Here is a 27,992-nt window from a genome sequence, read left to right as displayed (position 1 = left end):
CCACAAAATTTTGATCTTTTGTAACTGGTATTTTGAAATTTGTTTAATATTTGTTTATTTTTGAGAGAGAAAGACAGAGCATGAGCAGGGGAGGAACAGAGAGAGAGGGAGACGCAGAATCCGAAGCAGGCTCCAGGCTCTGAGCTGTCAGCACAGAGCCCGACGTGGGGCTTGAACGCATGAATCATGAGATCATGACCTGAGCTGAAGTTGGACACTTAACCGACTGAGCCACCCAGGTGCCCCATGTAACTGGTATTTTGTAACTCTTAATTCCCTTCACCTATTTTGCACCTCCCAACCGCCATCCTCTCTGGCAACCACCATTCTGTTCTCTGTATCTCTGAATTTTGTTCCATTTTGTTTGTTCATTTGTTGCATTTTTTAGATTACAAACTTAAGTGGAATTTAATGGTGATATAGTGTACAGCAGGGTGACTGTGGTCAATATTAATGTACTGCAAATATGAAAGTTGGTAAGAAAGTTTATCTTAGGGGTGCCTGGGTGGCTCAGTGGGCTAAGCAGCCGACTGGATTTCAGCTCAGCTCATGATCACAAGGTTCAAGAGATCAAGCCCCGCATCAGGCTCTGAGCTGACAGCATAGAGCCTGTTTGGCATTCTGTCTCTCCCTGTCTCTCTGCCCCTCCCCCACTTGTGCTCTTGCTCTCTCTCAACATAAATACATACACATCAGAAAAAGAGTAAATCTTAGAAATTCTCATCACAAGAAATGTTTTCTAACTCTGGTGACAGATGATAACTAGATTTATTGTGGTGATCACTGTATACAAATGTCAAATCATTATGTTTACATCTGAAACTAGTATAATGTTGTATGTCAACTATACTTCAATGAAATAATTGCAATATCCTCTAGCAGAACATTTACATATGCATGTCTATGTGCATGTACACACTCCCATACACACATACACAAACTTACATACTCACACACGCCACAGAAGTGCATGCACACACATAGAGACACAGAACTCCAGTAGTATCTTAGAATCCATCACTGAGTCTTTTCCCTCATTTTTTTTGATTGAAAAGGCAGTTCATTTTAAATAAAGTAATTGTAACACTGATATCAAGCTAAATTATTTCAAATTTGATATAGATAGAAAAGGAAATTGGAAAGGACATATGGCTATTACACAATAATTCAGCAAAGACCGTGCAGATTTGCTCCAGAGTTAACAAATTTATAAGAATAGGAGTCCATTCTTCTGATAATATCTGAACTTCAGTACTGGGTATATAACAAAGGTTTAACTAAAAGGAGATCATTTAAAGCCTGATGCAAAATAATGAGATTCTGGGAAGTGTCTCATATGAGGAAAAGTTTAAGGAACTGGAAATGTTTAGCCTAAATATGAACAGTTAGCAGTAATATAAGGGTTATCGTTATTTTTTTAAAAATTTTTTTAATGTTTATTTACTTTTGAGAGAGAGACAGAGTACGAGCGGGAGAGGGGCAGAGAGAGACAGAGACCAGAATCCAAAGCAGGCTATAGGCTCTGAGCAATCAGCACTGATCCCCACACAGGGCTAAAACTCCCAAGCCCTGAGATCATGACCTGAGCTGAAGTCAGATGCTCTATCAACTGAACCACCCAGGCACCTCAAAGGTTGTCTTTAAATATTAAAGTGGTTACCACTATTAACATGACATGACTCAATACATGATCCTCTATTGTATATAATTAAACATAGAGAAATAGGAGAGTTAGGAATGAGATTACCCAATTATGAAATGACCATCATTGTGAAGTGGAGAGCCCTCCAATATATATAATTGTGCCAAAGATTGGAACAGCTTGTAATGCAGTGACTTTTTTTTCCTGAGATAAAGACAATTTTGCATGAGACAAATTCTCTCATTAAATGACTTCCAGATTCCTTTCTCATTATAATATTATATGAAGTAAAACTCTTAATTAATCTAGTTCTCTAACAGAGTTTAGTGTTTATCCTTCCTAATTTTTTTCATGATTTTAATTTATTTTATATAACCTCTTTGTATTTCCCTTTCCAGATTTAAATATGCTTTTCCTTTTTTCCTTCTCCCCTTCCTCCTTCCCTTCCTCCTTTCCTTCCTTCCTTCCTTCTAAACCCTCTCCTCCCATCTCTCCAAATTTACCTCTATCCAAATAGGTCAACTTAGTGCACTCCTTCTGGACTTCCCCAGAACCTCACGGTTTTAGTCACATTTACCCCAATATAATAGTGGAATTATGATTGTACTTAATAAAAATAAAGTAGAAAAGCAATTACTAAGTGGTATCTTCTCCCATCGACACATTTTCATTGTTTAATAATATTAGCTTTATACTGGTCAACAACATTTTATTGTTTTATTTGCATAGATCCTATATTTCTTTGTGACATTTATTTGAGTATTTTATAATTTTGGTTGCTATTTTTAAACGGTTTTGTTCCAACCTTTAACTTTTGGTTTTGGTATTGTAAATGGTTACCATGTTGAATTCCTTTACATGTAGTAATATTATTTTTCAGGTTTATTGCTTGGGTTCTCTGGGTGGACAATCACGCCATCTAGAAATTTCCAATATTTCTGTTTACATTTAGCTGTTATTATACTGACTAGCATTTATTGAAGAAAAAATACCAACTGTGGTTTGTGTTCTTAAAAGGCCTCTTGTGCTTTAGCGATTATTATATTGTTGACCCTGGAATTTCAATAAATATTTCTATTTTATTAAAAATTATATCAGGAGTAGAGGGATATTGATTGTTATCAAAAACTAACTTGACTCTATCAAACTGATAGTACCTTGCTGGGATTTTTTTTGACATTGATTTGGTGAATTATTTCAACAGTTTTCCTATTATGCAATTATTTTTCAAGTCTGGAATAATTTTGGTAATCATTAATTATTCAGGTAATTTACTAGTGGATTCATTTTCTTATACTTTAAGGAGTTTTTCTTCTATAGTCATAACTAAGATTGATGTACTATCATCTTTAGATTATTCTGATAACTTCAAATACAAATTGAAAAACTCTCCAGATTTCTCTATAGTCTGTAATAATTTTAAAGACTATAGAGACGTTTTGTGTAACCATCATCAATTTGCCTTATATTGATTTTAATTTGTTACTTTTTTTTCTTCTCATTGTGTTACTCTGGTTACTTGAATTTAGTATAAAAATCATGCAGGATCTTGTTAAAAACCAATTTCCTTGTTTCACTCTTAAAATTCCTCTTCACTAACTCTGAAGTCGGCCTCACCACTTTAATCACACAAAAAAAATTCTGTCCCAGACTGTCCACACACCGTTCTTTCAGAAACACTATTTCACTTTTTTCAAGGGCTAATAATGTCTTGGGCTCTGTTTAGGATGTCAAATATTTGCAGGGGTACCTGGGTGGCTCAGCTGGTTAAGCGTGCAACTCTTGATTTTGGCTCAGATCATGATCTTGCGGTTTGTGGATTTGAGGCCCGCCTACATTGGGCTCTGCACTGACAGTGCAAAGCCTGCTTGGGATACTCTCTCTCCTTCAATCTGTCCCTCTCCCTTCTTTCTCTCTTAAACTAAATAAATAAATAAAAACTTTAAAAAAACCAAAACATTTGCCAATGTTCTCTTTAGAACTTGTAGCAGATATAGAGAACTATCAAAAGAAAACTCTTCCTATATTTCTACTTGGTGCTGCTCCTTTCTGCCTCCCTCTGATTCTGCAATATCGGTCACAGAGTCCGTGCATGAGTTTTTATGACTATACTCATTTCAAACAAGGCACTATCTGCCTGGACTTTCTGGTCCAGCAGGCAGGTTCAGTGGATACATGCTAGTCTCTCTATTTATTTGTTGGTGGTTGTTTTTTGTTTTTGTTTTTGTTTTTTTGGAAAATCTACATTTGGATGTCAAATTAATGTACATAGCTCCCATTGCAATTCCCATGTCTAAGAACTTTTCACCTGACATCATTTCTGTATTTTTAAATTGGGGCATCCTTCTAATTACATGCTTGGTGTTCTGACTCCAAAGACTAAGGAGAAAAAGTAAAATCTCTCCGTATACTACTGCCAAGCTTCTCTCACTTTATTCCCACCACTACTAATCTTAAATGCGGTTTATGATTATGAGAATTACAACTTTTCAAATACACATTACTGTGAATGTGCACCTTATTTTCTCTAAATTCATTGTTATGCACTGAACTATAGTTCCCTAAAATAATATGTTGAAGTCCTAACCCTAGTATCTCATAATGTGACCTTATGTGGGAATGAGTCATTGCAGACATAATTAGTTAAATTAAGATGAGATCATACAGGAGGAGGATGGGTCCTTAATCCAATACCACTGGTGTCTTTATTACAGAAAAATTTGGATACTGACATAGAAGAAAAATGGCCATGTGAAGACAGAGACAGAGACTGGAGTTTTAGGGCCACAATCTTAGGAACACCTGGAATACCAGAGGCTGAAAAGGCAACAAGGATTCTCCCTCAGAGACTGAAGAGAGCATAGCACTACCAACAACTTGATTTCAACTTCATTACTCTATAGCTGAGAGTTAATAAATGTCTCTTGTTGTTAGGCACCTAGTTTCTGGGTTTTGGTTATGACAATCCTTGTAAACTAATACAATCATTTTCTATGATGGTGACAGTAGCATTTCTCAGTTCTATGAAGCAAGTCCGTTAGAATGTAAGTTCCAAGAGGGCCAGGAATGTATTGTTTTGTTCACGCTTGCATCTTTAGCCTGCCACATTATTACTTGGGACCTTTTAGGCATTAACTATGACTGACTGAAGACCTGAATGAAAGGGTAGATTGGTCCCCAGTTCTATCTTTGGTACAAACCTTATGGACTCTCTGTGGATAGTACAGTAGGAGAGATAAAAAGCATTTTCCTTTCCTTCCTTAGATTAAACTATTTGAGGATGCAAACCCTGGGTTTGTAGTGAGCTCAATCCTTAGAAGCTCCTTCTTATTCCAACTTGATCTTCCTTATAATTAAAGATAATTCCGTGTGGGTTTCTATTGTTGTTTCAATATTATTTAGATTTACTTATTTGCCCTATCTCCCCATGATTTTTATGAATATTTCGGAAAAAATACACTATCATACTTAATTTTTACAATGTTGATATGGCTTGGTTAAGGCAGTCATCAATTTTATTTTATAGAAAAAGATACTTTAATTCAAAGAATTTTAGTGAACTGCCCAAATTCATAGCTAGTACTGGGGCAGAATTGGGACACTGTTCTTTCCATTACTTCTTCTTGCCTCCTGCTTCCTCACCAGTAGACTCTTCATTATTAGGAGAGTTCTGGGTCATTTGTGAAATATTACAAAAGAGCATTGCAAACACCAGACCTATCAAGGGATAAAGACAAGTATTTGTTTAGTTGTACCCTTTGAATATTGACTCTAACCCAGGTATCTATTTCCAAATATTCACTCCTAACTTCTGGTAACTAATTTATTTAATACAGCAACCATTCAAAGGGAGCCTTATAAAAAAAATAAATAAATGAATGAATAAGCCTACCATCAATTCTTCATCTTAAAAAAATAACTTCAACAGTTCTTGCTCAAGTGCTTCCAACGGGTTTCTACCCAGCTTCCAACCTTTACCACATGCACAAAATTAAGTTCACTTTAAATACTCTTAAGTCCCTCCTAAATTTTCCAACCTCTCTTTTTGCCTATCCAATTCTTTTCATAATTACTCAAGCCTAAGTTTCTCACCTTAAGTCAGTAACATCTTATGAGAACTCAGAGATTAATTCTGATGACTTTCAATAGGATTCTCTTACTTTAAAAAAATTTTTTAACATTTATTTATTATGTTTGAAAGAGAGAGAGACAGAGCACGAGCAGGGGAGTGGCAGAGAGAGAGGGAAACACAGAATCCAAAGCAGGCTCCAGGCTCCAAGCTCTCAGCACAGAGCCCTGTGCAGAGCTCAAACTCATGAACTGTGAGATCATGACCTGAGCCAAAGTTGGACGCTTAACCGACTGAGCCACCCAGGTGCCCAGATGTTCTCTGATTTTTAAAATGACATTTAAAACAACATCATTTTTGGAAAGATAACCCAGGTAGTATAGATACATACTCACAACACATACGCACACATATATGCACACGGATATGTGTATGTGTGTGTTTGAATGTATATATGTAGTGATGTATTGGTAATGAGGGAAGAATCTGGGGTGCTAATCACTTATCAATTTTCTTTCATTATACATAATGCTGATAGCTGTTCAATAGTTGCATTTATGTTCTTGTCACTCCCTGGTAATCAAGGCTTGCAGGTAGCTGGAAATACACAAGCTTGTGGTTTCCATGGTAAAACACATTACAGTCCAACCAAGAGTACTTTTGTATTCAAGTCTCTCTTCAGTTAGAAAACTCATGTGTTCATGTGCAGTGTTCATTTTCAGGACCTACTGTCTGTACTTCCTCATTTTATTTAAAATAATTAAAGGTAGGCAAGCCCATTTAACTTAATTTTGCATGGGAAGCAAAAAATAAAGAAAGCTAGGATAAGTGTAAAGGTACATTTTTTCAACCTTAAGTTGCAAGGAGATTTTGCCTTTTCATAGCCCTGCCCAACTGCATAAGCTGGGTGCAGGCCTAGTTCAAGCCATTAAAAAAAAGAAAAGAAAAGAGAAAAGAAGAAAAAAGAAAAGAGGAGAGGGAAGGGGAGGGGAGTGGAGGGAGAAGGAGGAAAGGGGAGGGGAAGAGAGGAGAGGAGAGGAGAGGAGAGGAGAGGAGAGGAGAGGAGAGGAGAAAGAGAAAGAGAAAGAGAAGAGAAGAGAAGAGAAGAGAAGAGAAGAGAAGAGAAGAGAAGAGAAGAGAAAAAAATTGCAAACAACATTTATTCATTTTTATTCTAAGTATGTAATAAAAAGTAGCAAAAATATATAGCATTTAGACTTAAAGTAAACTGTGTTTGTTATGTATTATAAATCTTTTCCACCACCACCTCAAAAAACAGATCAGAGGGGCGCCTGGGTGGCGCAGTCGGTTAAGCGTCCGACTTCAGCCAGGTCACGATCTCGCGGTCCGTGGGTTCGAGCCCCGCGTCAGGCTCTGGGCTGACGGCTCGGAGCCTGGAGCCTGTTTCCGATTCTGTGTCTCCCTCTCTCTCTGCCCCTCCCCCATTCATGCTCTGTCTCTCTCTGTCCCAAAAATAAATAAAAAACGTTGAAAAAAAAAAAAAAAAAAAAACCAGATCAGATGCTTTAAGATCATGTCCATTTCTTTTCTCTCACCTCAACTCTACTTCTTCCCATTACACACACACACACGCACACGCACGCGCGCGCATGTATACATATACATACATAAACATATATATATACACATGTATATACATATATATATATGCATGTATACATGTACACATACATTCTGGAAGTATATACAAAGCTATTAGCCCCAGAAAGGGTTATAAGCTTATATAACATGACTAAGGCAGCACAGCCCCACCACAAACCTAACAGCCTTCCAATCAAAACTCATAACAGCTACAACATGCAAATCTTCTTTTCTTTATCTCTATACTTGTAAGAAGAGGATATAAGATACCACCTAATCTCTAACTCAGATTGGAATAGTGAACCCAGTCATTTAAAAACCTTGATGAAAAATATAACAGTGCTCATGCAGCCCAGAATGGCTAAGAATGGCATGGTTAAATAGCAAAACCCAGTTTGGTGAGGGAAAAAAATGTGTGTTTTCAAAGAGGGACCCATTGGATCTCAAGAGTCAAGTCATGTTAAACAGATACTAGCTGTTAGTATGAATCCAGAAATTACAAGAAGACACTCATGTACAGTGAAAGAAGTGACTTTTAGTTTTATATAATTATTTGCACCCATGACATAAGACTTTAAATCCACCCTCCAAGCAGCTCTTCCATTTGGCACTCATAAGTTATATTTCACTAATGGGCACAGCTCACTAGGACACATATATTTCTTTAGAATATTCTAGTACTTAGCACTCATAACTCAGGTAAAAGTAACATATATGACTTGAAATAGGTACATCATATTGGGTTAGATATATTTAAAGATAAGGTCACACAATTTGGAGGAAAAAGGGAAAATAGTTGCAAATGGAATTTCACTCCATAAATTTTAACAGTAAAACTAAATGGGTTTTCTAGGGAAATTGACTCTTTTCCCACGGTAGTTTGTATGTTCATTTGTTTGTTTATTTCACACTGCAGTATAAGGATTAAGTGAGAGAACAGCATGGACTTTGGAATCAGATTATATGTACTTGATTATCAAATTTGCTAACTTTTATTTATTGTACAATGCAGTTATTACTTCTGTTAACAGAACTGTTATGAAAATTAAAGAGGATACTTCATATATGAGCCTACAAAACTGAATAATCACAACTGATAACTTTTTTCTGGTGTGTTGGTAATAAAGAAAGAATAAGCATTTATAATTGGAAAAACAGAAACTATGGATTACTTATGTCAGTTTGATGTAGTTGATTCCTCCAAGAAACATTTCCTTAAGAAAAATAAGGATATAAGGCAATAAATAACTTCACTGTTTACTTCAGAAAATTCCTACAGATCAATTTATTGGAGACAATAGTCTGTTCACCTAGGCAAACACATCACTTATCTGCAACAACTACTCATTAAGACGTGCATTGTCTTTGTACTCATTATTAAGACTTCAAAACCCTCACTTTGCCATGTCCTCCAGTTCCAAATGATTTATCATGAAAGTTGACCATTGCAAATCCTTTCTCTTTGAAAGATCCCCCTAACACCACTTGAGCCCTGATTCAAAAAGCCTAATAGGGGCGCCTGGGTGGCGCAGTCGGTTAAGCGTCCGACTTCAGCCAGGTCACGATCTCGCGGTCCGTGAGTTCGAGCCCCACGTCAGGCTCTGGGTTGATGGCTCGGAGCCTGGAGCCTGTTTCCGATTCTGTGTCTCCCTCTCTCTCTGCTCCTTCCCCGTTCATGCTCTGTCTCTCTCTGTCCCAAAAATAAATAAAAAACGTTGAAAAAAAAAATTAAAAAAAAAAAAAAAAAAAAAGCCTAATAAATACCTGACTTCTAACATCATCTTGTGAAACACTTTTAATGCTTACTCACTTCAGGGAGCTTAAACAAGTTTAGTTTCGCTGCATTAATAAATATCTAGTGACAGTTCAATTTAAACAGTATAAAGGGAATCAAACCACACCTCCTGCTCTATAACTTAATTATTTTTACTTAAACTTAAAAGATGCAGGCCTAGACCATCATTTTTAATTATTACAAAGTAAGTCTATATATTCCTCTATGTTAACAACACACTATTTTTTCACTAATTCCTTACATACATAAATGGATCTTCAGGTTTTCTTTGTTTACTATTTTAAAAAACATTAAAGAAAAAATCATCTATATTATCTAATATAAATAAGTAATAAATACATTTTCTGTATTTTCACTAAATAATGTGAAAGTTAAATGTCAAATTATTTTTAAATGTCTATATAGGGCAGAGAAAACACCAGTAATCTGAAAATCTAGTTATCATCTTAGCATTTTAATAGTCAAATCAAGTTCTCCCATGGAACTTTACCAATGCATTTTCCCCAAACTGTCTGAGAAGGTAGATATAATAAATGATACAGTCAAAATACGAAAATATTATACCAGAAAAGAAGTTGCTCTCACTTTTGTCAGAAAAATTATCCAAAATTTAGAAATAGGCAAAAGAGTTTATTGGATGTTCTTTCAGTAAAATGCTAGACTCGACTTTCTATTTTCTGTGCAATTTGACGCCTGTGAAGGAGCAGACATTAGCGTGTCGAGTTTTGTGTAATAGATATGCAAAGAATTGCCACCCAGTATAAGAGGTAACTCCATAGGTTAACATTGATGGTCCTGTAGGGCTTTTGGAAGAGGGGTACTAACTGAGCAATCTTATTGCCTAGTAATACCTAGCTTCTTAAATGTCCTGTGGGCCAGTTTTCAAGTATTACTGTTTCACTTATTAATTAATGAGTTGAGTATAATATTTGACATTTTCATTTTATATTTGTATGAGGGACATAGCTTTCAACCTATTGAAAATTACATTTTAATAGCTCCTCTTCAAATTATTAAGAATTTCTTATTAATTATCAGTATAATTTAAAGTGCTATCACTTTGGAAAACAATTTGGTATTTTTATTATAAAATACCACAGATTCTATAAAATCCCAATCAAAATCACATAGGGAATTTTGTGGAGTTTGATAAACTGATTCTACAGAAGTAAAAGATCAAACTAAATAAGAATAAAGAGTAAATATTTGCCCTATCTGGTATCTAGACTTATTATGATACTGCAATAATTAAGACATTATAAAAGTAGCACAGAGAGAGACAAATTGATTAGTGAAATGAAACAGAGTCAAGAAATTGATTCATTGTGTATATGCAATATTAATATATCATAAAAGCAGTATGACAGATCAATAAGGAATACAAAGAAAGGATTCAATAAATGGACTTTTTAAATAAGTAAATAGGAAAAATAATTACCTTGGACCCCTATCTCACAACTTATGGATTAAATTACATCCAAACAGGTTAAGTAAACTTTTAAATTCTTATGAAAAAAATAATGGTGAATACTTTTTTGACTTCTGAATAGTCAGAGTACTTAAGATACAAAAACACAGCATCATAAACTATGTATAAAATATTTGCCTGGAAAAGTAAGAGTGTAAATCACTAAATAGCTTCAAGGATGGGCTTAGGACATTTGTATAGCTCATTTTATAAATTTTAAATTTTAATTTTAAAGACAGTGAAAAACAGGGGCGCCTGGGTGGCTCAGTCGGTTAAGCGTCCGACTTCGGCTCAGGTCACGATCTCACGGTTTGTGAGTTCGAGCCCCGCGTCGGGCTCTGTGCTGACCGCTCAGAGCCTGGAGCCTGTTTCGGATTCTGTGTCTCCTTCTCTCTCTGCCCCTCCCCAACTTGTGCTCTGTCTCTCTCTGTCTCTCAAAAAATACATACATGTAAAAAAAATTTTTTTTTAAATAAAGAGAGTGAAAAACAAATTCACAGCTAGGAGAAGATATTTTGATACAAAACCAATAAAGGTTAAAAATCAAGAATATATGAAGAGTCCTTAACACATCCTAAGAAAATGACAAACGTGTAGCCAGAAGATACGAAATGGCATTTTAGAGAAAAGGAGCTATACTGGCTAATAAACTGGGGATGAAATTTCAACCTCATCAATACTCAAGAGAATGCAAATAAGACTACAGTGAGATAACATTTTATATCCATTTGAAAAAATCAAGAATGACACATAATAATGCCAAATGTTGAAGAGAACGTGAATCAAAGGATTTTTTAATTGTTGGTGAAGCATAAGTTGGTGAGATCACTTTGGTAAACAATTTGGCATTATCTAATAAACCGGAATATTCATATATTGGCAGTTCAGTCATTTTACTCTTAGACAAATGCCATAGAGAAATTTATACACATGCACTAAGATGCATATACAAAAAGGGTCAAAAAAAATGCACTTTTCACGAGAGCACAGAGAAAAACCAGAAGTAATCAAATATCCACTTACAAGGAAATGGGTAAATTGTGACATATTTATGCAATTAAATACAGCAGTAAAAGTTAATGAAATATGGCTATATGACACAATAAGAATGGATCTTAGTAACAGAATGCAGAAGGTAAGAAGCAAGTTTAAAAAGACTACACTACATGCAGCATGCTAGCCACTTTTAAGTTCAAAAATATCTAAAACCAAACAATAATTTGTTGAGGGATACACATAATCTGTTAAACTATATTTTTTAAAAGCAAGTAGGAGCCCCTGGGTGGTTCAGTTGGTTAAGCATCTGACTTCGGCTTAGGTCATGATCTCACATTTTGTGAGTTCGAGCCCCGCGTCGGGCTCTGTGCTGACAGCTCAGAGCCTGGAGCCTGCTTCAGATTCTGTGTCTCCCTCTCTCTCTGTCCCTCCCCCACTCATACTCTGTGTCTCTCTCTCAAAAATAAACATTAAAAAAATTAAAATACATAAACAAATAAAATAAATAAAAGCAAATAAATGAAAAGCCAAAATAACGACTGTAACGACTCCTGGGAGAAAGGCAGGGAAGAAAGTGGAGGAATCCAGAGTTGCTGTAAGTTATTAATACAGTATTAGTTCTTTGAGTGCTGATAGGTGTATATACATTATTAATAAGTTATTAATAGATTAAGGAATAAGTGAATGAAATGACAGCGTGCCACAAACTAAGAATTACAACTAAACTAATTCTGAACCTCTGGGGACACAAGAAATTCCTAAATATCTTATATTTATTTAAAAAAAACCAGATGTGAGAGGGACTCAAGGGTACAACGTGAGAAGAAATCCCCATAGTCTACCAAATAAGCGTATGAGTCAAATCTTTAGCCCAGGGGGGATTTAGTAGGGGGCCAGAGAGAATAAGATTAGCAAGCTTGGATGAGAAGAGAGACACGTGGAAAGATTTTTCTGATGTAAGAAACAGCAGGTTCAAAGGGAAAAATTGTGTGAGAAAAAATATAGTATATTCAGGGTCTTCAAAGAAGTTAAAATGGCTAAAGCATCAGGTAACAGCAATATATGAAAACACAAAGACAGGAAAGAAGACATAATCAAAAGAACTTAAATAGAAGCCAAGAAGTGTATTAATAAACACGGACAATAAAGTTATCAGGAGCAACCACTTATTGAAAATGCCCAGACACTATACTGAGCACAAAGATGTATTACCACGCTTAATTTTTCAAGACAAACCTTTAACAGGCACTATTAATGTCTCCATTTTACAATTAGGAGACAGAGGCATTTGCCCAAAGTCACACAAATAATACCTGGTGGGCCTAGGTGTGAAACAAGGCAGTCTACCTCTAGCCCACACACTTAATCCTGATTACATATGAGCTTAACCGAAAAAGAAAAAATTATATGAATCAACTTTACCTTTTCTGCTATTTTTATTGAGATATAACTGACATATAATATTATGTTACCTTCAGGTGTACAGCATAATGATTTGATATCTGTATATACTGTGAAATAATCATCACAATAAATCTAGATGACATCCATCATCACACATAATTACAAGCTTTTTTCTTGTGAGGAGAACTTTTAAGATCTACTCTCTTAGTAAATTTCAAATATGCTATATATCAATATGCAACTATGCTATAATAAATATGTTATACAGTATTATTAACAATAGTCACCATGGTTATATTACATACATGACTTATTTATTTTGTAGCTGGAAGTTTGTACCTCTTATCCACCCTCACCCCAAATTTTCTTTTTTATTTCTTAAATTGTTTTTTTTCTGATTATATAGTATGCTGAAACAGATTATAAAATATACTACCATAGCTGACAGACATTTTAGGAATTTTTTGGACAAAATTTATTTACACATGCCAAGAAATGCTTAACAATTTCAGTTTCAACTACTTTAATAAGTATTATTCCCTAAGACTGTATCATGTTAACTAGCATATAATTGGATATGGTAAACATGGAAACATAGCACCCGTTTGCCCTCCTTCAATAACTGCCAATAATTTCCAGCTGTCAGCTGCATCAGGGTTTGTCACGGGTACAGTGAGCCACCTTACCTGAGGTCACACCTTTCTCAGGGCAGCCCACTACCCAAACTCCCTATCAAAATCTGCTCCTACAGAATTAAAACCAGAGATACTGAATGGTTAATGGTTAATGGTTAATGGTTCTTCAACTTGATCAAAATGCAAGCAACTGATTGCGATTAAATTGCCAATATATCAATAACATCAAATTGCTTTATCACAAGAAAAATTTCAAAGTAATTGAGGATTTTGCTTCTGACCATGTGGTAGAAGAGATGTCCCTATACACACACAGGCACACAGACACACGTATCGACACACACACACACACACACACACCACCCCACCATACCACACCACTTTTTCACATGTATGGCTTAACTAGTAAGAAAGTAAGGTAAATCCTTACAAGACAGAAAAGACAAGAAAATAAGAATCCAGTGAAGTAAGCTAGCAGCAAAGCTGCTGTTCACCCTGGTGCCAGCTGTCAATTTTTGATGGTATAGAATTTATATTTTGACAAGCAGGAAGGAAACTTGTCAACGAAATCCCCACAAAGAGCTTCACAGGAATCCCCCCAAAGAAATCCTCCCACAGAGAACTCCATAGAAATCCCCATTAAAAAAACAACAACAAAAACAGAATTCCCAAAAGGCAACATCTTCAGTGCATGAGCTAAGAAAAATCCCTTACAGGGCGCCTGGGTGGCGCAGTCGGTTAAGCGTCCGACTTCAGCCAGGTCACGATCTCGCGGTCCGTGAGTTTGAGCCCCGCGTGGGGCTCTGGGCTGATGGCTCGGAGCCTGTTTCCGATTCTGTGTCTCCCTCTCTCTCTGCCCCTCCCCCGTTCATGCTCTGTCTCTCTCTGTCCCAAAAATAAATAAAAAACGTTGAAAAAAAAAATTAAAAAAAAAAAAAAAGAAAAATCCCTTACAGCAGACGAAGATGGTGAATACACTTGGCCCTCTTGGTCATGGTTCCGATTGGTATTGAGAAGAAGAAAGCGATACTGAGACTTGCTGTATTAGTTTCCTAGGGCTATCATAACAAAATACCACAGAATGGGTGGCTTAAACAATGGAAACTTATTTTCTCACAGTTCTGGAGTCTGGAAGTCTAAGATCAAGGTGCTGGCGGGGTTGACTTCTCCTGAGGCCTTTCTCCTTGGAGAGTAGGTGACACCTGCTGACTGTGTCCTCACAAGGTCTTTCCTCTGTGTTCAAGCATCCTTGGTGTGTTCAAGTTTCCTTTCTTACAAAGACACATTCAGACTGGATAAGAGCCCACTCTGATGGCCTCATTTTAACTTAATTACCCTGTTAAATTATTTCCAAATATAAGTACTGTGCTAGGTTAGGGTTTTGAAATGAATTTTGCAGGACACAACTCAGTCCATAACACTTACTAACAATAAACCTGAAATCACTGACTCCAATTCTCACTTCTTGTTCTTTCTTAAGCCTATTTCACCTCGTCACCAAATCTGCAATTAGCAAGGTCACCAGTGATGTATATATGGCAAAATAAAAAATCAGATATCAGTCCTCATCTTAGGTACCCTATTAGCATTTGGCATAGCTGATCACTTCTTCATCCTGAACCACTTTCTTCACTTGACTTCCAACGCACTCTTCCCTTTGTTTTCTTCCTACCTTACAGTTTACCCCTTCTGAGTATCCTTGGCTGGTTCCTTCTCTTCTATTCTCAAAAATCATCTCTTTGGGGCATCTGGGTGGCTCAGTCATTTAAGCGTCTGACTTCAGCTGAAGTCATGATCTCGCAGTCCTTGAGTTTGAGTCCTGCATTGGGCTCTGTGCAAACAGCTCAGAGCATGGAGCCTGCTTCAGATTCTGTGTCCCCCTCTCTCTCAGCCCTTCCCCTACTCACACTGTCTCTCTCTCTCTCTCAAAACTAAATATTTACAAAATCATCTCTTTTGTAACTATACTCAAAGTGTAATCCAGGGGCACCTGGGTGGCTCAGTAGGTTAACCGTCCAACTTTGGCTCAGGTCATGATCTCACAGTTCATGGGTTGGAGCCCCGCATCAGGCTCTGTGCTGACAGCTCAGAGCATGGAGCCTGCTTCGGATTCTAGGTCTCACTCTCTCTCTGCCCCTCCCCCATTTGCACTCTGTCTCACTCTCAAAAATAAATAAACATTAAAAAAAATTTTTTTAATGTGTAATACATCTATATGCCCAAGACTGTCAAATTTATATATCCAGCCTAGGCTTCTCTTCCAAACTCATACCTTTAACCACCTATTCAACTTTTCTACTTGGATTGCTAGTGGACATCTCCAACTCAGCATAACCAAACCAAACTTTCTAAGTTCCTTCCCTAACATTTCCCAATCTGAGCTGATGGCAAATCCATCCTTCTGGTGGTCAAGACAAAAGTCAAATGAATTATCTTTTCATTTGAGCACACATTTGTATTGTTCTCTAGAGTTCTTTCAGTAATAAAAAGTCTTTTAGCATAATAAGAAGAAAAAAATGCCTGTAATGAACATGTTCGGTCAACGACCTAACTTGTACAAATGACCTATAGATATTTAAACTTGCTTTCAGGTTAAAATCTATTTTCTAACACAAACCATGGAAAAACAAAATGAAACAAAACTTTCAGTGATAAATAGAAATACTGAACCGAAATGGAAGCTCCATTCATATATCAATCTACATAAATAGCTGGAAAATATTTCACACCATTGAAAGCACCGTGATGTGCAAAGTCTTCTATTCTAAGGCATGACCTTTAATTAAATAGGACTGCAAAAACTGCCAGATTAGATCCCTAGTGTGAGTGATGTATAGTGACACAGAGGGAAGTATTGTAAATGAAATAACCACCCACTTTCTTCTTCCCATCACCTTGTGTCTGAGAAAGAAGGTACTCTGATCTACCTACTAATTTTCTCTATGCCTATCATCTCCCTCCCCCAATGAATTCCAATTATGGCATCCAAGATTCTATGAAAATTCAGAATTGGTTTAAGGGAGAATAAAGTTTGTCCTCACACAGTTTCTTAAGGCCACATTAAACCTCAAGCTCCACCAAAGAGATATTAATCAGTATTTGCTTACTTATAATTGTTTGCCCAGTGCCTAGAATATAATGAATGTTCACTAGAATATAATGGATGTTCACTAATATACATGGAATTAAAAATTACTCAGCAGTAGTTGCTTCTAACACTCCATTAGCATCCAAAGTTGACAACTATCAGCATGCAGAGGCTGGCAATCTGTGGCTACTGCCATCTGGCATCTATGCTGGGAAACAGAAATTCCCGAATAACCATGCTCCAAAAGGAAGAACACATTTGTTAATTTGAAAATGCATGCTTCTGATTTGCTATGGATGATATGAATACTCTGGCATAGCATAATTCCTCTTTATTTCCTTAACCAGACTCAATTATGACACAAGTTATTGGCTTTTAAATCTCTGAGTCACTACTTTTCAATAAAAATATGCAGCTGGACCTTAAGAAAAATAAACAACCCTTAAAATGAACTAAGCTTTCCTTTGCCTTCCTTTTGAGATCTTGTCCTCCTTCCCTCAGGTCTCATCTCATTTGAAACTTGGTCCTCACCCAAGTCTTTATTAAGTGACATACTGTATTTTTACTTAGTGCACTCTATTCTTTTTACCATAGACTTATTACGATGTATGAGGATTGCCTTTTTAAGGGTCTCTATCTTTCAAATGGACCTTAGAGATCAAATAACTGGTTCTATGCCATAGGACACAGAACACAGATATTTAAAGGAGGAAAACAGATAACTTTTAAAAATCTATAATTGCAAATTTGGCATATTTACATTTTGGAAGTGTATACCCTCCTTGAGCAAAGTAGAAATAGCTTATCTTAGTGCTTTGCAGGAATAATGCGCAAAAATAGACTGAATTAGACAGGAAGCCACCAAGAGCCAGATGGAATGTATCATTAATAACATAGAACTAGAAGCTTCATCAAGAGTTGATCTGAGGGCATGTTTCTTGCTATCTGTCCCTCCAAAGCTGCTAGTAATAGTTTTGTTTGGCTCTAAAATTGTGAAGGCAGGAACTGTACCTATTTTGTTCATTTTCATTGTGTTTTCAGAACCTAACACAATGCCATATACACATATTTTTATATGTGTACTCAATATATTTGCTGAGTGTTAAATGAATTTTGCTATATAAAAGTCAACTTTTTGATCATGTTATTTACATTCCTATCAGTCAAAATCATACTGTCAATTTTAAATCTCTTCTGAAGATTTTTCTAATTTTCCATCATCCCTTCTTTATATGTTCTGAGGTGGTGGTTTATTTGAAACTCCCACCTAGCAATTTCCTTCAAACTTCCCCCTCATAGTTCAGCAAAGGAGGAAGAAACAGTATCATTATTTTCTTCTCTGTGAGAGAAAAGGATCATTGAAAAATTTTTTTTGCCTTTGTGATACCTTCAGACTAACTAAAGCACTGCACAATAATTACTGGCAAAATAAGGCTAAAATGTGAACTGTGAACTTTTTCTTAAATATTTACTTAAACATTTAAATAAGTACATGTACAACATATGAATATTTAAGCAACTAGTCCATTGCTTCTCTCTATATCAAAAGATAAAATAATTACCATTTATTTAATTTTGTTGGAATTTTTCATTTACATATTAATATATCATTAAATTTCAAAACTATCACTTTAGTTAACTCTGTTAAAACATCCCTTTTTGAATCATGAAACTATCTGCCCCTGAAATGAAACATGTAAAATATCTCCTGAACCAAATAAGTTTGAATTTCAAGCATCAGTTTATAAGAGAGGAAACAAAAATGAATATAACTCATCTCAAAAAACAAATAATGGTATATAGGAATGCAACCGATTTCTGTGTGTTGATTGTATATCCTGCAACTTTGTTGAATTCATGAATCAATTCTAGCAGTTTCTTGGTGGAATCTTTTGGGTTTTCCATACAGAGTTATCACGTCATCTGCAAAGAGTGAAAGTTTGACCTCCTCCTGGCTGATATGGATACCTTTTATTTCTTTGTGTTGTCTGATTGCAGAGGCTAAGACTTCCAATACTACGTTGAATAACAGTGGTGAGAGTGGACATCCTTGTTTTGTTCCTGACCTTAGGGGGAAAGCTCTCAGTTTTTCCCCATTGAGGATGATATTAGCATTAGGTCGTTTATATATGGCTTTTATGACCTCGAGATACGATCCTTCTATACCTACTTTCTTAATGGTTTTTATCAAGAAAGGATGCTGTATTTTGTCAAATGCTTTCTCTGCATCTATTGAGAGGATCACATGGTTATTGTCAATGAAGTGAAAGAGAAATCAAGGAATCGGTCCCATTTACAATTGCACAAAAAAAACCATAAAATACCTAGAAATAAATCTAACCAAAAAGGTGAAAAATCTATACACTGAAAACCATAGAAAGCTTATGAAAGAAACTGAAGAAGACACAAAAACATGGAAAAAGATTCCATGCTCCTGGATAGGAAAAACAAATATTGTTAAAATGCTGACACTACCCAAAGCAATCTACATATTCAATGCAATCCCTATCAAAATAACACCAGCATTCTTCACAGAGCTAGAACAAATAATCCTAAAATTTGTATGGAACCAGAAAAGACCCCAAATAGCCAAAACAATCTTGAAAAAGAAAACCAAAGCAGGATGCATCACAATCCCAGACTTCAAGCTATACTACAAAGCTGAAATCATCATGACAGTATGGTACTGGCACAAGAACAGACACTCAGATCAATGGAACAGAATAGAGAAACCAGAAATGGACCCACAACCATATGGCCAACTATTCTTTGACAAAGCAGGAAAGAATATCCAGTGGAATAAAGACAGTCTCTTCAGCAAGTGGTGCTGGGAAAGCTGGACAGACACATGCAGAACAATGAACCTGGGCCACTTTCTTACACCATACACAAAAAGAAACTCAAAATGGATGAAAGACCTCAATGTAAGACAGGAAGCCATCAAAATCCTCAAGGAGAAAGCAGGCAAAAACCTCTTTCATCTTGGCCGCAGCAACTTCTTACTCAACACGTCTCCAGAGGCAAGGGAAACAAAAGCAAAAATGAACTACTGGGACCTCATCAAAATAAAAAGCTTCTGCACAGCGAAGGAAACAATCAGCAAAACTAAAACAAAACCGACAGAATGGGAGAAGATATTTGCAAACAACATATCAGATAAAGGGTTAGTATCCAAAATCTATAAAGAACTTACCAAACTCAACACCCAAAACACAAATAATCCAGTGAAGAAATGGGCAAAAGACATGAATAGACACTTCTCCAAAGAAGTCATCCAGATGGCCAACCGACACATGAAAAAATGCTCAACATCACTCATCATCAGGGAAACACAAATCAAAACTACCATGAGATACCACCTCACACCTGTCAGAATGGCTAACATTAACAACTCAGGCAACAACAGATATTGGCGAGGATGTGGAGAAAGAGGATCTCTTTTGCATTGTTGGTGGGAATCCAAGCTGGTGCAGCCACTCTGGAAAACAGCATGGAGGTTCCTCAAACGATTAAAAATAGAACTACCCTACGACCCAGCAATTGCACTACTAGGCATTTATCCACAGGATACGGGTGTGCTGTTTCAAAGGGACACATGCACCCCCATATTTATAGCAGGACTATCAACAATAGCCAAAGTATGAAAGAGCCCAAATGTCCATTGATGGATGAATAAAGATATAGATATAGATATAGATATAGATATAGATATATATAGATATATAGATATAGATATAGATATATAGATATAGATATAGATATAGATATAGATATAGATATAGATATAGATATAGATATAGATATATAGATATAGATATAGATACACACACACACACACATATACATACATGGGAGTATTACTCGGCAATCAAAAAGAATGAAATCTTGCCATTAGCAAACACATGGATGGAACTGGAGGGTATTATGCTAAGTGAAATTAGTCAGAGAAAGACAAAAACCATAGGACTTCACTCATATGAGGACTTTAAGAGACAAAACAGATGAACATAAGGGAAGGGAAATATAAATCATATAAAAACAGGGAGGGGAACAAAACAGAAGAGACTCATAAATACGAAGAACAAACTGAGGGTTACTGGAGGGGTTTTGGGAGGGGGGATGGGCTAAATGGGCAAGGGCACTAAGGAATCTACTCCTGAAATCATTGTTGCACTATATGCTAACTAATTTGGATGTAAATTTTAAAAAATAAAAAAGAAAGGAAAAGAAATAAAATAAAATAAAATAAAATAAATACATAAATAAAACGCTTCTAGCTGCTTATGTGGTTAAAAAAAAGAGAGAGAGAGAAACAAAGCCACAATAAATAACTTGGTGTATTCTAGAGATTCAGCCTCTTGTCATAACCCATGTCTCTGGTTTAGGAAAAATGAAAAATATTTTTTAAAATACTATAGGAACATGGAGAAAATTTTAGTCCTGGCTCCCCATCATTGTCCGTATTTAGGGAAAGAAACTATAAAGAGTCTGTTGTAAAGCCTTTATAGAGTTTTTGAGAAGAAGATAACTTTACTAGCATCCACAACTATAGGAATAACTACAGCGTGATCTTTTCAAGTGATCCCAAGGTTTGTCAGCAGAACTCTGAAGGCTGTCACCTCACATTCTGACCCCCAATAAGAGGCCTTCTAAATATAAGGCTGTTAGGTTTCTGTTAGCAGTCATTCCACATTATAAAATAGGTGATAAACTCAAGAATACTAATTGTATGCAAACTTACCTAAAACTCTAGTATTCATGAAAATATGCATATTTCACTCTTACATCCATAAAAATTGAGCAATCATTAACTTACCATTAACAAGAAAGGTGTTCTTTATAAACAGAAGTTGATATGAAATCAAACCTGACTATAGATACACCTTGTGAAAATAACTGAGAATCAATTATAATGGAATTTTTCTCATTAATGACGCAATCACATTTTTCCTATTTAAAGAAAAAAAAAGAAATTCCAACAATACTTGTAGTTTTGTCTAACAATATACCACAGAATATAAATATCTCTATAAATTATATTTAGCTGATATGTTTATGCAGAAAGAATCTATACTTGGCAATTGCACTTCAAACCAGCTTTCACTTTCTTCATGCATTTTTGAAAATTCTACATTTTTCTCTTATTAACTTGTTTGTAAATTAACTTCATGTTAATTCATGTTAACAAAAAATTAAAAACTAATGCAAGTGAAAAAATTAATTGCCCCTGAGTTAAGAGTCTATTACATATAAAAGCTAAAAGATCATACATACACAAAAAGTATTATTATTACAGATGCCATCAGTTTCTGATGTACTTATACCAAAACAATGTTATAGTACATGAGGAATCAGTAAAATCTGCAGAGTAATGAAGTTACTAAATCTTACATGTCTATGCTTTGAGTTTTAAAATTGCAGATGCCTTAACTATGCTATTTGTTATATGTTATATCACTTAGGACTCTGGTCTGCAACTGAGAAAAAGAATCTACTCAAAGGTTCATGTTAAGTCCAGAAAGAAAAAGAAGCAAGTTTTTACCACAATTTCAAGAAAAGCTTCCACTGAGTTTCAATGGATCTGATTGTATCACATACCCATCTCTAAATTAAACACTGAAGACAGGAGATGAAGTTCTCTGGCTTAGCCTTGTTCATATTCTCCAATCTCAAATTAGGGATTTTGGATTACAGTTTGGGTAGAGGAGGACACTAAAGTCCACGGACTGAGAGTTAGGAGTAGGAAGTTTCCCAGTGAGAAATGAAGAATCATTACCAAGAATAAGCAAATGGATGCCAGTGCTATAAAATAATATCCACTGAAAAGGCAATATGATGTATGACATGATGTAAAATATGATATGATGAATGTATGATACTGTGTAAAATAATAAAGTTCATATTAAAGTCTTATTTATTTGCAGAGTTAATTAAGCAAGATCTTCATGTCCTTTTTTTTTTAATTTTTTTAATGTTTATTTATTTTTGAGAGAGGGAGAAACAGACAGAGCATGAGCCGGGAGGGGCAGACAGAGAGGGAGACACAGGATCCAACGCAGGCTCCAGGCTCCAAGCTGTCAGCACAGAGTCCAACACAGGGCTTGAACCCATGAACTGGGAGATCATGACCTGAACCAAAGTTGGACACTTAACCGACTGAGCCATCCAGGTACCCCAAGATCTTCATGTTCTTGTATCTTAAGTATCTTTATCATAAATAATACTGAAAATGACATTAGAATTGCATTAGGACATTTCTATACTGACACTATTAAATTTAATATTTTGAGTATCAATTGAGGCAGTTCTTAGCTATCAAAATTTCATTTTACATATATCTCCAGCTACAGGAAGGAGGACAACCAAATTAGATGTAATTTTGTGTTAAATAAACTGTCTTCTACCTTAGAAAAAATTAATTTAAATCAAATGCTAAGTTTCAACTTTTATAAATGAGTGTTTTATTATATAATCATCAGTTTTTCATCTTTTTTATATTATAACTGGAGTGTTATATATATATAACTGCTCACTCTCTATCTCTCTCTCTCTCTGTCTCTCTCAAAAATAAATAAATAAACATTTAAAAAAAAAAGAAACAGGAAGAGGAAATCCATCAATCTATACATGAGCCTGCTCTGAAAATGTTTAATTAACATCCACAGTGCATGATGAAGCTTTGGAAAAGATGGAAAATTGGCTAAATTTGTAGATTCATAAGATGATAACTAATACAAAGAAAAGTGTAATGGACAACACTGTTCCAAGGCCGGAAGCCAATGAAATTTATGGTCATGTTATCCAGGATCAAGAAAATACGAAACCTTTCTCAGTGTTTTATTATAAAAAAAATATTGCATATATTTAGTTATTTGGAATATACATATATGTATATATATATACATATACACTTTGTGTATATATATTCTAAATATATATGTGTATATTATTCCATATATATGGATATATATAGTGTGTATATATTATATATTTGGAAAATATATTTGGAATTATATACACATATATATTTAGAATATATATATACACAAAGTGTATATATATATACATACACACACACACACACACACACATATATATATATATACACACACATACATATTTGGAATAAATATACAAACACACATAAAACAAAGTTACGTATTGATCAGCTGAAGAAAATATGACCAGAGGCTTGCAGGAACACAATCCTGTAATGATTTAGGAACAACAGCCCTATATTCATTAATTCAGTGTTTGTGGAGGCTTAACCGACCCTAACTAGTGCAAAGAAGAAGAATTGACTATACGTGTGTATGTGCAAATTTATATAACTGTGAACAAATCAAATGTTCACACACATATATGTATACATATTACATAAATACAGATAAAATTTGAAGTAATACTGTCTGACACTCGGTCAGAACCTCCCTTATAGTTTACTTGAATGATCTAGAGTATTCTTGACTGGTCGCCAAACGTTACCAACACAAAGGCACTGACTGTCTTGCACTTTTTTGTATCCCCCTTACCGTGTTGATTCTACAGTATATCCCTCACAAGTTTCTGTTGAAGAAACAAAAGATCTTTTGAAATGGCAAATTATCTCTTACTCATTTTAATGGAGAAAGGTGGACATGCTAGCATTTATGAGAGCTGTTTAGTAGCTTCAGTAATTTGCCTTTAGTTATTAAAGTATAAGTATTACTAGGCTTTAAATGCACACACAGAAATGCATCATACCACCACAAAGTTGGGGAAAATTACCTGAAATGTGTTCGTAATTATTCACATGTAAATAACAACACTTTACTAGCAAAACAGGGTGACATTAAATCAATGATATTAATACTCTAACAAATATCCTAAAAATGAGGCCATTAACTTTACAACTTCAAGTACTTTAAAAGCTGCCTGAATTTCTTTTATGGGGAAGAATATTAATAGGAAACCATTATTCCACTTGTAAGTCAGCATGTGCTCTTTGAAAGTAGCATATATTTCCAGCATATGATAGATAGACACTTAATTACTCAGGAACTTACATTTAAATAAAGAGTATAAAGTTACAATTTGAAAAGTTTCAATTAGTTTAAATAATTTAATGTGAAATAAAGTTGCTGGTACATGTGAAGACACAGAATTCATATCAAGAAATATATAAAGCATAAAGTTGAATTAATTTCCCACTATAATCTGCAGATGTTAAAACTATTTCCTAATTTGTTGAGTAGTTGGCATGAAAATGTCCAATGTGGGGGTCAAGAAACTATTCAAGAAATCTGTTTTCCACTTTGCATCTCCAACAGTTATTTGGTTCAATCATTCTATCCTTTTTATGTGCAAGGCCTTTAGTAGGAAATTGACAAATATAGGTAAAAATGAAATAGAAAAAACAATCCCCAATGACTAACATGAACATGATGAAAAATATTTTCAACACCAGTGAAAATTTTCATTCCCCAAATGGACTCGTATTGTATTAATCAATCATACCATTTTAATATATGCCTGCTATATGCTAGGCATGTATTTGTAAAATTTTAATATTACAAAAATTATGTGAGCTAAGAATGATTAGCCTCATTACACAGATGAGATTGGTGAGGCTCACAAAGTTCAGTTTGTTGTCCAAGGTCACACTGCTAGCAAGTCATGAAGCTGAGATCTAATAAAAGTGCAATGTAATAGTGAAAATAAAATGGATTTTGAAGATTTACTCCCCAATTCCTTATAATTTATCTTGTACAAACACTAGGGTCATAACTTCTTCCACACAAGAAATTCTTTAGAGCTAAATTTTATTCATAGGTAGCAAACTGAAATTCAAAAGTAAATAAACAATTTGAAATGAGGTACATCCCCTTCATATTCAGTGACAGAGCAAGACCCAAGCATAAGTCTGGTTCTTAGGTCATGGCTCTTGATAACGTACCAAACTTCTCCTGCCATTTCTCCCTTACTTTTAACTTACCAACTTTCTTAGCCTCAAATGGATTTTGATTAACTACCTGTAATAAGCATTTTTGAAAAGAAAACCACAGGATAATGATCAATAATGGAATGACAGCCACCATGTCACTAGTCTAATGATCCCCATAATCACTTCTATGAGAGAATGGCCACTTCCAGATAAAAAATTAAAAGCTTATGTTTTTTATGTCAGAATTTCCTGTCTCATTTTCAAATAACTTTTCAATTTGTTTAGTACATCAGTGCTGTGATCACTGTATATCCACAGAAAGACAAATCCTTCAGATTTTGCATAAAATAGTATTCTCTGGAGAGTGAGAATAAGATGTGGAATTACTCCGAACACACATTTTCCACCCAATGTTACAATTCTGGGTAGCCCCAAGTACTTACAAAGGCTGAAAAATGGTCTACAGATACCATTAATTTTATTAGCCTTTGTTTTCCTCCAAGCACAACAAAAAATTCTAAGGTGCCATTATAATTGCAAAAACAAATCACATATGAGCCTTTCCTCACATTTCTCAGAGTAATCAACTTTCTTTTCAATCAAGGATCAAACAGAAATGGCATACACTGACTTCTAATTTCTAATGATATCCAAGTCAAAGAAAGTATTATCGACTAAAGAACCAAAAGGAAATGTAATAAATCTTTACTCATTATGGGTTATTACCCAAACACTTACTTTACCATACTCCATTTAAGGAAAAAGCATTTTAGTTTTAAGTGCTGATCATAAAAAATACAATCATTAATGGAGTAGAGATTTATCTTCTGTGGGAGATTCCTTCTTGCTGGCTCATGACTGCTTGTCAGTAATAAAAATTGGCTAGCACTTCCCTTGCTCATTAGGTAGAATTATTCCTTTGACTGGTGACATCAATGTATTTGTAACAACCCCATCTGAAAGCTGGCAATCCAGCCTTAAAAGTACTGATAAAAGGAGCAGGAGTAGATGAACGCATTTGGACATAAAGCTATTGTTGTTCGTCAAAAACAGAAAAAGTCAGGCAGGATACAACTGTGCATTAGATTGCCCCATACCTTTCATGTTTACAACTATGCTATACAAAAATATCTAACTCTTGAACATGTACCTTAAATAATGTAACTGAATGACTTTTTTTAGAGAAAATTTTGGGCATAACACATTGAAAATACCTTTCATTTAACTAATAATGTTAGAGAAAGGGTATTATGTTGAATTAGAGCATTTTGATAATGATGTGTACTCAATCATATATACTCATATTATCCTAAGGTATAAACTCAATTGGGCATCTCAAAAATAAATTGCTGAATTGAATATCACTAATGCTAAAGAGAATTTTTGGAAATGTGTATCTCTGGTTGATCATTAAAGTAAATATATTTAAAACATGCAATATAAGCTCACTGAATCTATGGATTATTAAAAGTACTCTATTTTAGATGAATAAATAAAAGCAAATAGTGATAGCTTTATCTATGTCAACAAAAACATTCAAACATTTTCATTATTTAAACCCCCTGATGCTACAGCCTACCCTACAGTACCTTTTTCTTGAATCCGATATTGATGGCTGAAGTCGTGGAAAAGGCACAAATGTGGACCCGCAAGGAACTAGCTGTGGAGACATTATGATCTTCTGCTCAAGTATTTGTTCAAGAGAAAGAAATTTGTTTACAACCACAAACTCCCTTCATCCAGTCGCATGATCAAAGGAATTGAGTCTTTTGTTTTTACCATTACTTTGGAAAGATTTTATAGGATGTAAACATTTCAGCTCCAGCAGCTGATTCTAATTTCTTTAATGCTATCTTTGACTCAGCATTGCTTGACAGACTATTAAGGAAATGTTGATGATACAGGAAGACCAGTGTACCGGTTAACATGATTATTTTACAGAACACTGTGCATTCATTAATAGCAAGTAAGTTGTCACAATATTCCTCTCTGCTTCTTTCTAAAAATATTTTATTTATCTTTATTTAGTCTCAGGATGTTTGGTGTTCAAATTATAGAGCACATTACTTGTGTCCGAAAATGTAACCTAGTAAACAAAATCAGATGTTAAATAAGGAAGTCCATGATATTGAGACCATGTCTACCAAACACACGAGCCTTACAACCCAGAAAAATATGAGTGATCATAATTCAAGCAGCAAGGGCTTTCTACAATTAAAAAAAAAAAAATGTATACAATCTGAATGCTAAATTCCAAGAGGACAATGATGTTTCATCCACCCTAGGAAATACCTGACATATTGAGGAACACAATAAATGTGGAGAAATATATAAAATGTACAAGTCTCATTAAAGAGCAAAGAAAATGTT

At 35.1% G+C, this 27,992-nt stretch overlaps 1 protein-coding gene and 1 long non-coding RNA gene across 10 annotated transcripts in view; one reads left to right on the top strand and one right to left on the bottom strand.

Moving 5' to 3' along the window:
- Window positions 1-4,583, top strand: part of LOC131496508 (uncharacterized) — a 43,763-nt gene extending 39,180 nt beyond the window's left edge. The window contains exon 4 of the long non-coding RNA XR_009254516.1: window positions 4,357-4,583. This is a non-coding gene — a long non-coding RNA (uncharacterized LOC131496508). The remainder of the gene's footprint in view (window positions 1-4,356) is intronic.
- The window catches only part of KCNT2 (potassium sodium-activated channel subfamily T member 2), a 364,447-nt gene that overhangs the window by 260,797 nt on the left and 75,658 nt on the right, over window positions 1-27,992 (bottom strand). The window lies entirely within an intron of this gene.

The sequence above is a fragment of the Neofelis nebulosa genome, chromosome 15, assembly GCF_028018385.1.
Source record: "Neofelis nebulosa isolate mNeoNeb1 chromosome 15, mNeoNeb1.pri, whole genome shotgun sequence".
Lineage (NCBI taxonomy): Eukaryota > Metazoa > Chordata > Mammalia > Carnivora > Felidae > Neofelis > Neofelis nebulosa.
Note: the sequence above shows the minus strand (reverse complement) of the source record. Positions and strands in the feature narration are given on the sequence as shown.